Below are 13,829 nucleotides of genomic sequence, written 5' to 3' on the forward strand. Positions count from 1 at the left end.
CGTAACAAAACAAAAGAGCCGCGCTGCGTACAGAGGCAGAGGAACAGTTACTAGGACTAACTAGCACTACACGCTGAAAACAACCTGGTCTTTGTGACTGCGACACAGGAACCTGCTGACTTCATCGTCTCACAGAAAGAGTTTGTAGAATAAAGAGCAGCGATACGACAGACTGTGTGTATTTATAGCTCGGATTGAAACTGTGCAGAGAATTCAGATTTTCACCGTGTTATGTGGGACATTCAAATCTTATGACTGAAGACTGAGTCTTGATGCTGTTAGTGAAGCAGTCAGATGCAGGATATGCACGAGATCAACAGCAATGAAATGATTGTGATATTTCACACACAGTGACCTGGGTGATCAAACTGACTTCAGCTCAGCCAGCAGGATCTTCAGGGGCCCGTTCACAACAAGCTGCTCCCGAGGACTCTGGGCTGACACTGCATGTGCACACTTAGAGCTAAGCGTAGCCACATTTGTGGCAGATATAGACAAAAACGCAGGCTACCATGAGACCACGCTGTAATGACTATGTAGAGCCTGGGCTTCAAATAAACTGCTGGGCTTTGTGGCACCATCTGCGTCTGCTATTCCTGTACACACAAACAGTGCCTGCCCTGTCCTGGCCTGAGCTGAACCGTGGGCTGGAACAACTACTTTAAACGTCCCGGGGTGAGGGTACAGTACAGGGTGTATGCTCTGAGGAGACAAACTGCAGTTACAGTCTTGGACTCCTCACTGACTGACAGAAAGCCAAAAACCATACAGGATGGGTTTCATTTGCTTTTGCACTTCAACAAACAGATGACATTTTCACTTGTTCAATAAAGGACAAAGATAAGTGATGGAGTTTAAGACTCAGTTAACAAATGACAAACAAATGCATTAGTTCCTTTGTCAGATCATCACAGCCTTACCAGCTCTGCTTCCAGCAAGTGCCGAAACGTAGCAGCTCCTGGGCATTCACAGGATCCTTCAGTGCATCCAGCGTACGTGAGCACAGGAAGCCTGAAAACAAACGCAGCTGTATCTATTTGTACTGACATCACATCTGCATTTGTCTACAATAAGCCTGTGTGATAGGCTACGAAGGGTTTGTAATCTCCAGACTGAAGTTTGAGAGGAGAACAGGATCATCTGCTGACACACTTCAGCTAAATAACAACAGCATTAACATGACATTTCCAGTAATGACCTAAATCCTCCTAAATGGAGCACTTCCCCCCCATAATCTCTGGCTCAGTGCTCCACACACGTAGCAGGACGATGCTGCCCATCTACAGGACTGCTGGCTCAGCACCCACAGTCAAACTGGTGAAGCTGACTCCACATCAGGCCTGTTGCACACATGTCAGTGATCATTAGACGTGATAAAGGAAGCAGCTGGTGATGATGACCTCATAGAAGGAGCCTCAGCTCTACACGAAGCACACTCAGAGCTGTGGGAACATTCAGCTCACAGAAACATCTCTGTGGGTGTGGAGGTGTGTGCTGATGACAGCGCTTACTCGTTGTGTACTTGGGAAAGTCACACCTTGTTCTCACTGCACTGTATGTTTCATTAATCCTTAGAGACATCGTCAGCCATCTTGGTAATGCCAATGGGCATCTATGTATCAGCTTAGCAGGCCCATCCCATCTAATGAATGAGAAAGAGCCATGACAGTAATGTCACTGGTACATAAATGATAAGAGCTGCTTATAAAGTTAAAACTATGTCTCTCCCAGACGCTTCAGTTCTACTCTCCATCAGCTGGGAGCTCTACCAGTGTGAGTGTCACACAGCTGAAGACTCTTTGGTACCTGGTCTGGTTCTTATATAGCACTTTTCTACTCTCTCACAGCACTTTGTACAGCTAGCACACACTCTCACACTATGATGGATGCATCAGGAGCAGCTTGGGCTTAGTACCTGTGGCGTACCCAGGGATCAAACCACCAGCCTTCCTGATTGCAGATGACCTCCTCTGCCTCCTGAGCCACCCTGCTGGGTTACACAAAGCTGCACTTCTGTCGTTGCAGTATTTTCCTACAGATTTCTGTTCAGTTTATTCCTCTTTCATTTCTTAGCTAACCTACAACAAATATCTACTGTGGAATATTTTTCATTTCTAGAGGTTTGTGCATCATCACAGTTCTATGACTGTGGGTGCTGTGATACGACCACAGTCTCATATCCTGATATATGATATTTCTCCTCCTGATAACCACATAGATCACAAAATAGTGCATCTTCTGTCAGTTCTGTGAATCTCAGCAGCTCGACCTGTGTGAATGTTTCAGCTGGGAGTCAATGCATGACACTGTAACGGCCGCCATTTTCTTTGTATTTCTTACACGGCGTGCTGCGGGGAAAAGCCTGTTCTAATGTTTGAGGTTTATTTGGAGCACCTGACGGCTCGTTTTGCCTCTCGTCTGTAAACTCTCTCCACGCTCTGTCACGTGACTCTTGCGTAGGTGGTAGAGGTTTGTCATGTTTGAGTGGGGGTGGGGCCACTTTGTGCAGGTTCAGGTCTGTGTCAGACGTTTCATAACCAAACCATGTCCATGCTACAGAGGCAGCCCCTCGTTTAGGAGTAAGGTCCTGGATGTGTTTGGACCGGTCCTTCTGTTTGGAGCTAACTGGTTCTGCCTCGTCTTCACTGGTCATGCTGGGATCCTCTGTGCCTGCATCCACGTGTCGACCATCCAAACCATGAAAACATTGCTGTAAGAAGTTTATTTTGTGACACCACGAAAAAGTATAATTTGATCGTCATCTCACACGGCCGCAGGCAGAAACACTCCATACCTCACAATAGATACAGCATGAGGATATTCAGAGTAAGCTAGAAGCAGCTTGAAGTGACTGTTGTTGTGAACTGGTGCCATAGAAAGAAAACTGAACTGAAATCAAGTCTGGGATCATTCTTTGAATTTGACAGTTCTTTTCTAAGCTACAGGCGGTTACACTAAGACTTGGATGGATCAATAAGCTACTTTCTAATTAAACTGCTGAGAACATTTACAGAACAGCTGATATTATTCTTCATTTGAGTCTCCAGTGAGATACCCACAGTGGGGTTCAGAGGAGAAGTCTGAAATGTGCTCATTAATGGAGTCGAGCTGAGCTCAGTATTATTCAGACTGTTGGTTGAAGCATTCTTTCTGTCCATCTATAGTTTGGCAACAGGGATTAGATGGTTCTGTGTTCCAGGCTGACCTACATGCTTCACCCACCCCCACAGCCCACTCTTCGTCCAGGCACCATATGGCCAAAGATTAGAAACAGCCTCATTTCAGTGGATCTAAAGTGCCACATTGTTACAGACTACAGGACAAACCCACAGTATCACTGTAATCTGGAGCACACGCAGCTATGACACTATGGCAGGTCTCTGACTGTCTTCCAGGATACCCATAATTCAGTGCTGCTCTGTGTGGTCTGCCAGTTCAGTTTCTTCATCGGGCACTTCACTCATATATTAAATAGTTAGTCTGTGCACACATGGACCCGAAGTTTGAATTAGATGAAAAACATAGTTTTTCTTCTGGATTTAACTTCTCTGTTGTTCTCCACTACTGTTATATTGTTGGAAGTGCCATATTAAAATAAACAGAGGCCAGAGGTCGCAGGGGCAGCAGTCCACACATCCTAGGCCACCTCCTGCACCTGGGAACCAAGGCGTTCCCAAACCAGCGGCGAGACATCATCTCCCATGCTCAGAACACCTCAGCTCAGAGGCACCAGGAGATGAACCACCTTAACTGGCTTCTTTAATGAGGAGCAGCTCTACTCTGAGCTCCTCCTGAAGTTCTTCAACCTACCTCTAAGGGAGACCCAGCAACAACAACAGTCACCTCAAGGTGATTTATACTTAGTAAGGTAGACCCTACAAAAACCCCAACAACCATATGGCCTCCTATGAGCAAGCCACCCACTACCCAGTGGCCATACGTGATGGTAGGAACACAGCAAGTAAATTTACACGTTCCCTCTGCACGTTCTTCAGTAGGCTGGTAGAACATCTGCATCACTGCAGGTGCTAACAAGACCCCAAGATACTTAAACTCCACTGGAGGCAGCGGCTTGTCCATGCACAGAATGGCCACAGCATAGATGAGGCCTCTGCTCCCCCCAAACCCAAGCAGCCACAGGAAACAATCACTGCATGTCGCTTATTCACAGACTAGTGAGGAGGAAGCAACACAACACAAGTGTCAACACTTCAGGGTGAGCCGAGGCCAAAATAATCAACACAACAAAGTTGAGCTCTGACGCCCACACACGGAGAAAAGAACCACGACACAGTCTCAGCTGCTTGTCCTATTCAAAGGCAGGAGAAAACGATTCATTGCGAGTGACGGCTGCTCACCCCTACCCACTCCACTTCCTCCACTGTGACACAGCACCTCAGCCGGCTTTAGGGGAAGCGTGTGAACCTCTCAGCGCTCCAGGCAGGCTGGTCCTTCAGCCAATAGTCGATATATTCGTCCAATCGCCCAACCTTAGTGTAGCTTCCCCTGGGTATAACTAGTGTTATGGGGTCTGGTCATTAAAGTCGACTGTGTAAGACAGTCTATCAGCCTCTTCATGTAAACACTTTCTGGGTCTCATTTCAGGAGCTTGTAAGTATTTTTCTCACTGCGCAGTGACAAAATGTTCTCATGACAGTCTTTCTGGTTTAAACTGTGCATCTACCCTTGTCTGCTGGAAGGATGATGATGTTGTTGTCATTATTAATTGATGTGAGTGCCTTCCTCTCCTCCATGCTGATGTTGGATGCTGGGGGCTTTGCATTGCTGAGACAGGCCCACGTTTGTCTCTGCGTCACAGCAACGTTCAGCCCTTTGGCGAGGATGTTTTTCTCTGCTTGGCTGAGCTGTCTGCCAGATGCATTTTTCACCCACTTGTCCACATCCTCGGTGTGGCATCCTTATCCTTTCTGCTCACTGAGGACACTCAATGAGTGTTTCAATGCACAACAAGTAGGTCAAACTTCCTTTGCTGCCTGGTCTTAGAGTTTTCATGCTGTGCACGACGAGCCCTCTCAGAGAATTCACACACCTTTTAAAGAGTACTCTCATCTAGAAGCATAGTAAGCACACCCAGAGATGTAACCACATTAAGCCAGTATTAAAATCCCTTTATGAACTAACAGAAGGACTTTAAAGGCGTGTTGAACTGGGAACCAATAGAGCATCTCAGTGATCTGGCCCCCTGGTACATCTCTGACTTGCTCACTGACTATAACCTGATTAGATTTCTTAGGTCAGCAGTTTGTGTGTGTGTGTTAACTTACACTGACATTCAGTTAGTTGTAGTTCCCTTTCTTATTTTTTAGCTTCAGCTCTGTAATAAAGCACACAGCACAGGACACAGTGTGTTTGGCTACACAGGGCCACTGGAACATGCGGGGATTACAGATATTTATTGTTTCAGGCCACGCTGAGCTGCTGTCAGCAGTTTATGTGAGCTGTGTGGGGCCCGAGCAGAGCAGGCTGCGTCTGTGTACAACTGCAGATATATTAACCTCCTGTAATCATACAAAAAGCCTTCTATACACAACACTCCATTGTGACAAAATGCTTCAAATTGTTACAAAGTTATGAACATAAAAAAACTATGACATGTATATAGTATATATGTAGTATAGTATGACACAGACGGGCAGGAGAAAGAAAAGGCATGTCTCTGTTTATGTCCAGAGCCCAGACTTGAAGCTAACTGAACATCCCTGAGAGACCTGACAATAACTGTGCACTGATGCTCTTCACCCACCCACACGGAGGATGAGAGGTTCTGCAAAGATAAATGGGAGAGACTGCTCAAAGATATGCGTGCCAAGCTCGTAGCATCATCCTCGAAAAGACTTAAAGCTGCAACTGCAGTCAAAGGTGTGAAGCCTCATCTACACGTCATTTTTAAATATGATTTTTAATAAATGTGCAAGAATTTCAACAAACCCTTCTTCACTTTGTGACTATGGGACTGTATCGAATATTCAAGTAAAAGGTTTAATGTAATTCCATTATGGAATAACTGTTAATGAGCTGCATGATATTGCCACATAATAAAACTGAAACATGTTTTTTCCGAGGGATGTTGCATCTTTGGCTTTCTAAGCAGCTGCTTATAACCTGTGTATCCACATCAGTAATATGTCACATGAAAGGAAGTAAATGGCCTGTATTTGTATAGCGCTTTTCTAGTCCCTAAGGACCCCAAAGCGCTTCACACTACATTCAGTCACCCACCCATTCACACACACACACACACACACACACTGGTGATGGCAGCTACATTGTAGCCACAGCCGCCCTGGGGCGCACTGACAGAGGCGAGGCTGCCGGACACTGGCGCCACCGGGCCCTCTGACCACCACCAGTAGGCAAACATGGGGTTAGTATCTTGCCCAAGATGCCAAGGATATCTGGCATGCAGCCAGGAGGCAGCCTGGGATCGAACCACTGACCTTCTGATTAGTGGCTGACCTGCTCTGCCACTTGAGCTACAGCCACCCACATCCATAAGTATCCATATTTCCTTACATATCAGCAGCTGCTGGTGTCTCGTCCTCCGTGGCAGGGCTGTGTCATATCACTGAGTCATTCACGTGCTTCGTATGACAAGAAGGGCAAATGGTGCAGGGAGAGCGACTGATATGGTCACATGGTGGTGATGAGCCATGAGTAACAGTAACTCATTAGGATGAAACATACCCTTTCACTTATACGTGCTGCTGCCTGGAGCTGCAAGCAGCAAAAACACTCTTCTATGTATTTTTTCTCTATGCTCCATAATAGTATTGTAATAGTATTGTAAATTTTCTTGACAATTTTGTGATAAAGTTTAATCTATATTGCCTAAGCCTACATCGTAGCCTGGTTGTATGCAGGAGTGGGTTTTGGCTCAACCACCCTAGTCAGGCCAAAAAAGAAAGAAACTGAGATTCTGGGTTCATCCCATTTTCAAGAGAAGGCAGCAGCATGGAGAAGTTCATGGTTTTAGGAGCTGAAGCTCACGATCACTCTCATACATATTGCAGGATGTCAGTGGGCGGTTTGAGCTCTTGTTAGCAGGATGGGACCACAGTCGAGGAGTCAGAGAATGTGAGCCATTCTGTGACACAACAACAGCGTTTTGACTGTGTCAGCACTACACAACAATGTGATTGGTCAGATGTTCATACACATCCAAAACATCGTACCATTGAACTTGATGTGAAAAAATAAATGCAGCAAATTCGTCCTGCGTAACGATTCATTCAGTGTGAACGGCTGCTTCACGAACAGATGAGTCAAAAGAAACTTTATCACACAAAAACATTCGCACAGATTTCACTGCTGATTATTAGAGATAGGTTTATCATATTTAAGATCGAAGCATTAATTAATGGCAGGACTTCTTTGAGCAGTTTTGTAGGAATGGGGTCTAAAAGACACGTTGATGGTTTGGAGGAAGTAATTATTGAAGTTAACTCAGAAAGATCAACTGGAGAAAAAGAGTCTAACTTAACATCAATGGTACTAAGAGTAGCTGTAGATAATATTACATCTGTGGGATGATTATTGGTCATTTTTTCTCTAATGATAAAAATGTTATTTGTGAAGAAGTTCATGAAGTCATTACTAGTTAACGTTAAAGGGATGGTTGGCTCAACAGAGCTCTGACTGTTTGTCAGCCTGGCTACAGAGCTGAAGAGAAACCTGGGGTTGTTCTTATTTTCTTCAATCAGTGATGAATAGTGTTGGGTAAGTTACTTTAAAATAGTAACTTAGTTACATTACTAGTTACTTCTCTCAAAAGTAACTCAGTTACTTCAAGTTACTAGTTACTTTCAAAGTAACTAGTTACTAGGGAAAGTAACTTTGGTTTTACTCAGAATTCTCTTGTTAATGTGTTGCTTCCATAACTTTGCCAGTCTTCTAGCTTGCTTACTTGCCACAAGTGCACTGTGCCACCTACCAATAGAAAGAAAAAGTTAATGTGCATATTTCCACGAGAGAAATCCCACGCCTGGACCGTCATTGACTGCTGCCATGATTCTAGCCTACGTCACAGCGTCATGTGCGCCTTTTACATCCAACACAAAAACTGCAGTCGTGGTGCTTTCGATTGTACTCAGAACTCGGAAATTCTGCCTTCTGAATAGGAAGATGTAGGTAACACCAGACTGCAGATGAGCTGCATACAGGGCTGGACAGGGACAAAAAAATCGTCCTGGGCATTTTGACTAGAGACCGGCCCACCATTATAGGAAAAATCATAAAGCCTTTGAATGAAAATAAACACTGTTGTGACAGTGATGTACACTGTTTTGATGGTATATATGCATCAATCTATCAATCGTTTGTTGTAAGATTCAGATTATTTTTTTCTTAAAAGCGAGACATTTTAAATGAGAATAAGAAAGAAAAGTATTTCTTTGTGCCCCCCTCTCCCTGTTAATGCCCTACCTGCCCCCCTGGCAACACTTTGCTAGACCCGCCCCTGCACAGTTACCAGCTGTCAGCTACATAAAAAAGGATCCTGGTGTTATTAGTCTCTCAGAAACAGTTCATAACTTCCCTTCAACTCATCCATGTCAGCTAAAAGGTAAACCTGTTTCTCCATCACCTGTTCAGCTCTGATGATTCAGTAAGGACATCTCCTGGTTTCATCTTCATGTTTCCCTCTCACCACATATCCAAACCGACATCATGACCAGCAAACATCAGCTGATACTAGAAAGTAATATTAAATAAATTCTAACAACAGCTGATCAAGCTTAAACGTGCTGCTGTTGTTTAGCGCGACATCCGCTGGTTTCCTCTTTCTGGCGCAAAGTGAGCGATAAACAAACAAGAGAGCCGATCAGCTGATCATTGATCAGTTTCATGATTGAAGTAGAAACGGGAGAGGGAGGGGGGAGAATGAAAGAAGAAGAGGCAGCTGTGCAGTGTAAAGACACAGAATAACTCCAGCTTTGTGCCTTTTTCATTGTAGCTGAATTACGGGACAAACTGTTCCTTTTCACCTCAATAAGAAACGCGTAATATTTTCTCTGAATACCAGACGGGACGGTTGGCAACTCTAATAACTTATGAACAAAATAAAGTTCAACATCATTAACTTCATAGCACCCACCCAGCTGTATAGAAACTCCGTCATGCTAGCTAGCACGCAGTACGGAAAAAGTCAGAATAACGAAAATAAACTCCACCTAAACTTGGTTCATATCTGACCCAGATAGACTGCAGGTCATAACTTCTTACCTGAAGTTCAGTTCACACTTGGACCGGCGGCCGCCTCGGGGCTCTTTTCCTTCTGCGTCCCCTTTCCTTCATCCACCTGCTGGCCTCCACCACTTGCTAATGTTACTGAATCTGTGGAAACTCCGCGATGCCACCAAACGAAGTAACGAGTAACGACCCTATCTAAATCCCAGTAACGAGTAACGCGTTCCTGATTTTGGCATAATAACTAGTTACCGTGCTCGTTACCACAATAATAACGTAGTTACTGTAACGCGTTACTTAATAACGCGTTAGTCCCAACACTGGTGATGAATAGTAAGATGTTCTGGCTTTGCGGAGGGCTTTCTTATAAAGCAGCAAACTATTTCTCCAGGCTAAATGATGATCCTCTAAATTTGTGACACGCCATTTCCTCTCCAGCTTACGAGTCATCTGCATTAGTGTACGTGTTTGAGAATTATACCACGGAGTCAGGTACTTCTGATTTGAGGCCTTAGTTTTCACCGGAGCTACAGTATCCAGAGTCGTACGCAGCCAAGATGTAATATTATAAACAATATAACTGAGAGAAAAGAGACTTGTATTTTCTTACAGGGGGATTTATTCGTCCTTCAACATTTATGTGAACCAGTAATGGTTCTTAGACTTGTACACTTGTTCGAACTTGTATTCTAACCTAGAGGCAACCAGGTTTCTGTTCCTCGAGTTTGGACTGGTGCAAACTTAACAACATACACAAGCCTCCATGTCAAACCTTTATACAATAATCACATGTGTAGCTGCATACACAAAGCTTTTATCTGCAGCAGTTATTCACTTGTTCATACTGGTTACTAATAGATCCCTTCCTGGCTCAGGATCAGTTAGGCAATGGGAATATTTCTTGCTTCCCATGTAGGGCTCTACGGTTGCACTGGCGCTCGAACGGCTGGTTGCACCGGTGCGACCTAAGATTTCTTTAGTCGCATGCCAAAATATTTTTTTATGTGAAGGTCACTTGGTGTTCACTCTCTCTGTGGTAGAGTATCACTTCCTGTTCCTGCTCAAACACAGTGGTGTTTCTGAGTAGCTTATCTGCTTAGCAATTTAATTAAAAACTTTTAAATACATTCTTTTTTCATAGTATAATCTTCATGTGCTTCATCCGAAGCACACTTTCTGAGTAGTCACTACCTAATTTATAGCCAAAGTATTCACTCACTGTCTCTGTACTGTTTTGCTAGCTTAGCTTAGCTCGTAGCCGACTCGTTAGCACCATGGCTACTTCACCTGTCCCTCCTGCACTTTCTTGCTCATTGTGTCAGATGTTTAGTTACTCCTCGGCCTCCTTTAGCAGTAATGATATCTCTAACAAATGTAGCATATTTACAGCTCTGGAGGCCAGGATTACTGAATTGGAGACTCGGCTTCGCACCCTTCATTCACCTGTAGCTAGCCAGGCCCCTGTAGCTGGTGCAGCCGAAGATACCGTAGGCCCCGCTAGCTGTTCCCCGGCAGACCCCAAGCAGCTGGGGAAAGAGGGCGGCTGGGTGACGGTGAGGAGGAAGCATAGTCCTAAACAGAAGCCCCAGATACACCACCAACCTGTTCATGTGTCTAACCGACACACCCGCCGGGGGTCAAACTCTGGTAATTGGTGATTCTGTTCTCAGACATGTGAAGCTAGAGACACCGGCAACCATAGTCAATTGTCTTCCAGGGGCCAGAGCAGGCGACATTGAAGGAAATTTAAAACTGCTGGCTAAGGATAAACGTAAATTCAGTAAAATCATAATTCACGTCGGCAGTAATGACACCCGGTTACGCCAATTGGAGGTCACTAAAATCAATATTGAATCGGTGTGCAACTTTGCCAAAACAATGTCGGACTCTGTAGTTTTCTCTGGTCCCCTCCCCAATCAGACCAGGAGTGACATGTTTAGCCGCATGTTCGCCTTAAATTGCTGGCTGTCTGAGTGGTGTCCCAGAAACGATGTGGGCTTCATAGATAATTGGCAAACCTTCTGGAGGAAACCTGGTCTTGTTAGGAGAGACGGCATCCATCCCACTTTGGATGGAGCAGCTCTCATTTCTAGAAATATGGACAAATTTATTAAACCCCCCAAAATATGACTATCCAGAGTTGGGACCAGGAAGCAGAGTTGCAGTCTTACACGCCTCTCTGCAGCTTCTCTCCTCCTGCTAACCCCCCAAAAACCCATCTCCATAGAGACTGTGTCAGCTCCCAAACAGACCAAAAACAAACTAAAAACCAACAACAAACAACTTAAACATAAACAATCACAAAGAAAGAAAAATACAGTATCCACATCTGAACCAAAGAGTAAAACAGTGAAATGTGGATTATTAAATATTAGGTCTCTCTCCTCCAAGTCTCTGTTAGTACATGACTTAATAATTGATCAACAAATCGATTTACTCTGCCTTACAGAAACCTGGTTGCAGCAGGATGATTATGTTAGTTTAAATGAATCAACACCCCCGAGTCATTCTAACTACCAGAAACCTCGAAGCCCAGGCCGAGGGGGCGGTGTGGCAGCAATTTTTCACACCAGCCTATCCGGTTGTTCAGTCTGACGTCACTAGCCGTGTCTGGACCTAAACTCCGCTGCAGGTCCATATATCAAACGATCACTGTGGCATTACTGAGAGTTGAAAAACTGTCTAAAGTCTTTCATCTTTAATAAAATGATCAGCGTTCTGCTCTACCAGGTGTAACAATTGAGTTTAATATCCAGGCATCCATAAAAACGGAATTTATGACATTTAACAGAGTTAGAAGTTAGCATGAAGTTAGCTCGCTAGCTTCTATCTAAATACAATATAGCATGTCCTGACTGCGGGGTTTTGGAAACAAATTAAAACGTACAGCTCTGTTATCACTTCCAGCATAAATGAAGACAGAAAACTAAACAGCAGTGACGTTTGTAGGGTTACTGAAGTTGGGCTAGCTGGTATATAATGATGTGCTACGTGACCGCTAGCGACACAGCTATGTTAGCATAATATAAACAAGCTAACTTTTTTTCCACTCGATAAAAGTTAACGTGAGTGTTCTCGGTGGTCAGGAACAAATGTAATCGCATGGCAGGATGCTGTAAAAGGACCAAACTTCAGCCAGGAGAACAACTGAGATAATCTATCCACAATACGAGGTTAGTCATTCGTATACTGCTGCATGGGCTGGGCTGTAGTTACATCCTAAGGTTTTAAAAACTGAGCTTAAATAAATGATTAGCAGTAATAAAAGCCGAGGGAGGTCAACAGTGATCACTGACTGTTTTAGGAGCTTTTTGAGATTAAATAGAAGAAAATACATAACATTAAACATGTTAACAACACAAAAGCCATATTAAACGCAGACTACTTTAGGCCCGGAAGTAGGATTCGTCGTGTCATCACTTAACAATCGGATTAATCAACCAAAGACTCAGACAGACTTTTAATTCATTTGAAAGCCTGATGCTTAGCCTCGTCCACCCCAGCTGTAAAACTCAGAAACTCAAACTGGCTTCTCTCAAAATGTAAAAGAACCCACCCACCACTTTAATCACACTCTAGATCTTGTTTTAACATATGGCATAGAAACTGAACATTTAACAGTGTTTCTTGAAAACCCTCTCCTGTCTGATCATTTCCTGATTACATTTACAATAATTGATTACACAGCAGTGGAGAGTAGACTTTATCACAGTAGATGTCTTTCTGAAAGTGCTGTAACTAAGTTTAAGAATATAATCCACCCGCTGTTATCATCTTCAATGCCCTGTACCAACATAGAGCAGTTTCAGTCAGGTTTCAGAGGTCATCACAGCACAGAAACAGCTTTAGTGAAGGTTACAAATGATCTTCTTATGGCCTCTGACAGTGGACTCATCTCTGTGCTTGTCCTGCTAGACCTCAGTGCAGCGTTCGATACTGTCGACCATAATATCCTATTAGACGATTAGAACATGCTGTAGGTATTACAGGTACTGTGCTGCAGTGGTTTGTATCATATCTATCTAATAGACTCCAGTTTGTGCATGTAAATGGAGAGTCCTCTTCACACACTGAGGTTAATTATGGAGTTCCACAGGGTTCAGTGCTAGGACCAATTCTGTTTACATTATACATGCTTCCCTTAGGCAGTATCATTAGAAGACATAGCATACATTTACACTGCTATGCAGATGACACCCAGCTCTATCTGTCCGTGAAGCCAGATAACACACACCAATGAGTTAAACTGCAGGAATGTCTTAAAGACATAAAGGCCTGGATGGCCGCTAACTTTCTGCTTCTTAATTCAGATCAAACTGAGGTTATTGTACTCGGCCCTGAAAAGCTTAGAAATATGGTATCTAAGCAGATTCTTCCTCTGGATGGCATTACCTTGGCCTCCAGTAACACTGTGAGGAACCTTGGAGTCATTTTTGACCAGGACATGTCCTTCAACGCACATATTAAACAAATATGTAAGACTGCTTTCTAGTGCTGTTCAATATAACAATATATATCGGATGACGATATAAAAACGTCTATCGTTTCATTTTACGCTATTGTTTGTTTCGTGGTGTTGCAAAATAAACTGTTTACGCCAATATTTTTTTCATCGTTTTGATGGT

General features: G+C 43.8%; 1 protein-coding gene across 3 annotated transcripts in view; it reads right to left on the minus strand.

The window, feature by feature from the left end:
- The window catches only part of pdzd2 (PDZ domain containing 2), an 81,729-nt gene that overhangs the window by 51,113 nt on the left and 16,787 nt on the right, over positions 1-13,829 (minus strand). For 2 of the 3 annotated variants that reach the window (XM_040046522.1, XM_040046520.1), the window contains exon 2: positions 921-1,011. The exons of the other annotated variant lie outside the window; for it this stretch is intronic. The gene's annotated coding sequence lies outside the window, so the exon portion shown is untranslated. The remainder of the gene's footprint in view (positions 1-920; positions 1,012-13,829) is intronic. 3 annotated transcript variants of the gene reach the window in all.

The sequence above is a fragment of the Simochromis diagramma genome, unplaced genomic scaffold, assembly GCF_900408965.1.
Source record: "Simochromis diagramma unplaced genomic scaffold, fSimDia1.1 OVJJ01000005.1, whole genome shotgun sequence".
In the NCBI taxonomy this organism is placed as follows: Eukaryota; Metazoa; Chordata; class Actinopteri; order Cichliformes; family Cichlidae; genus Simochromis; species Simochromis diagramma.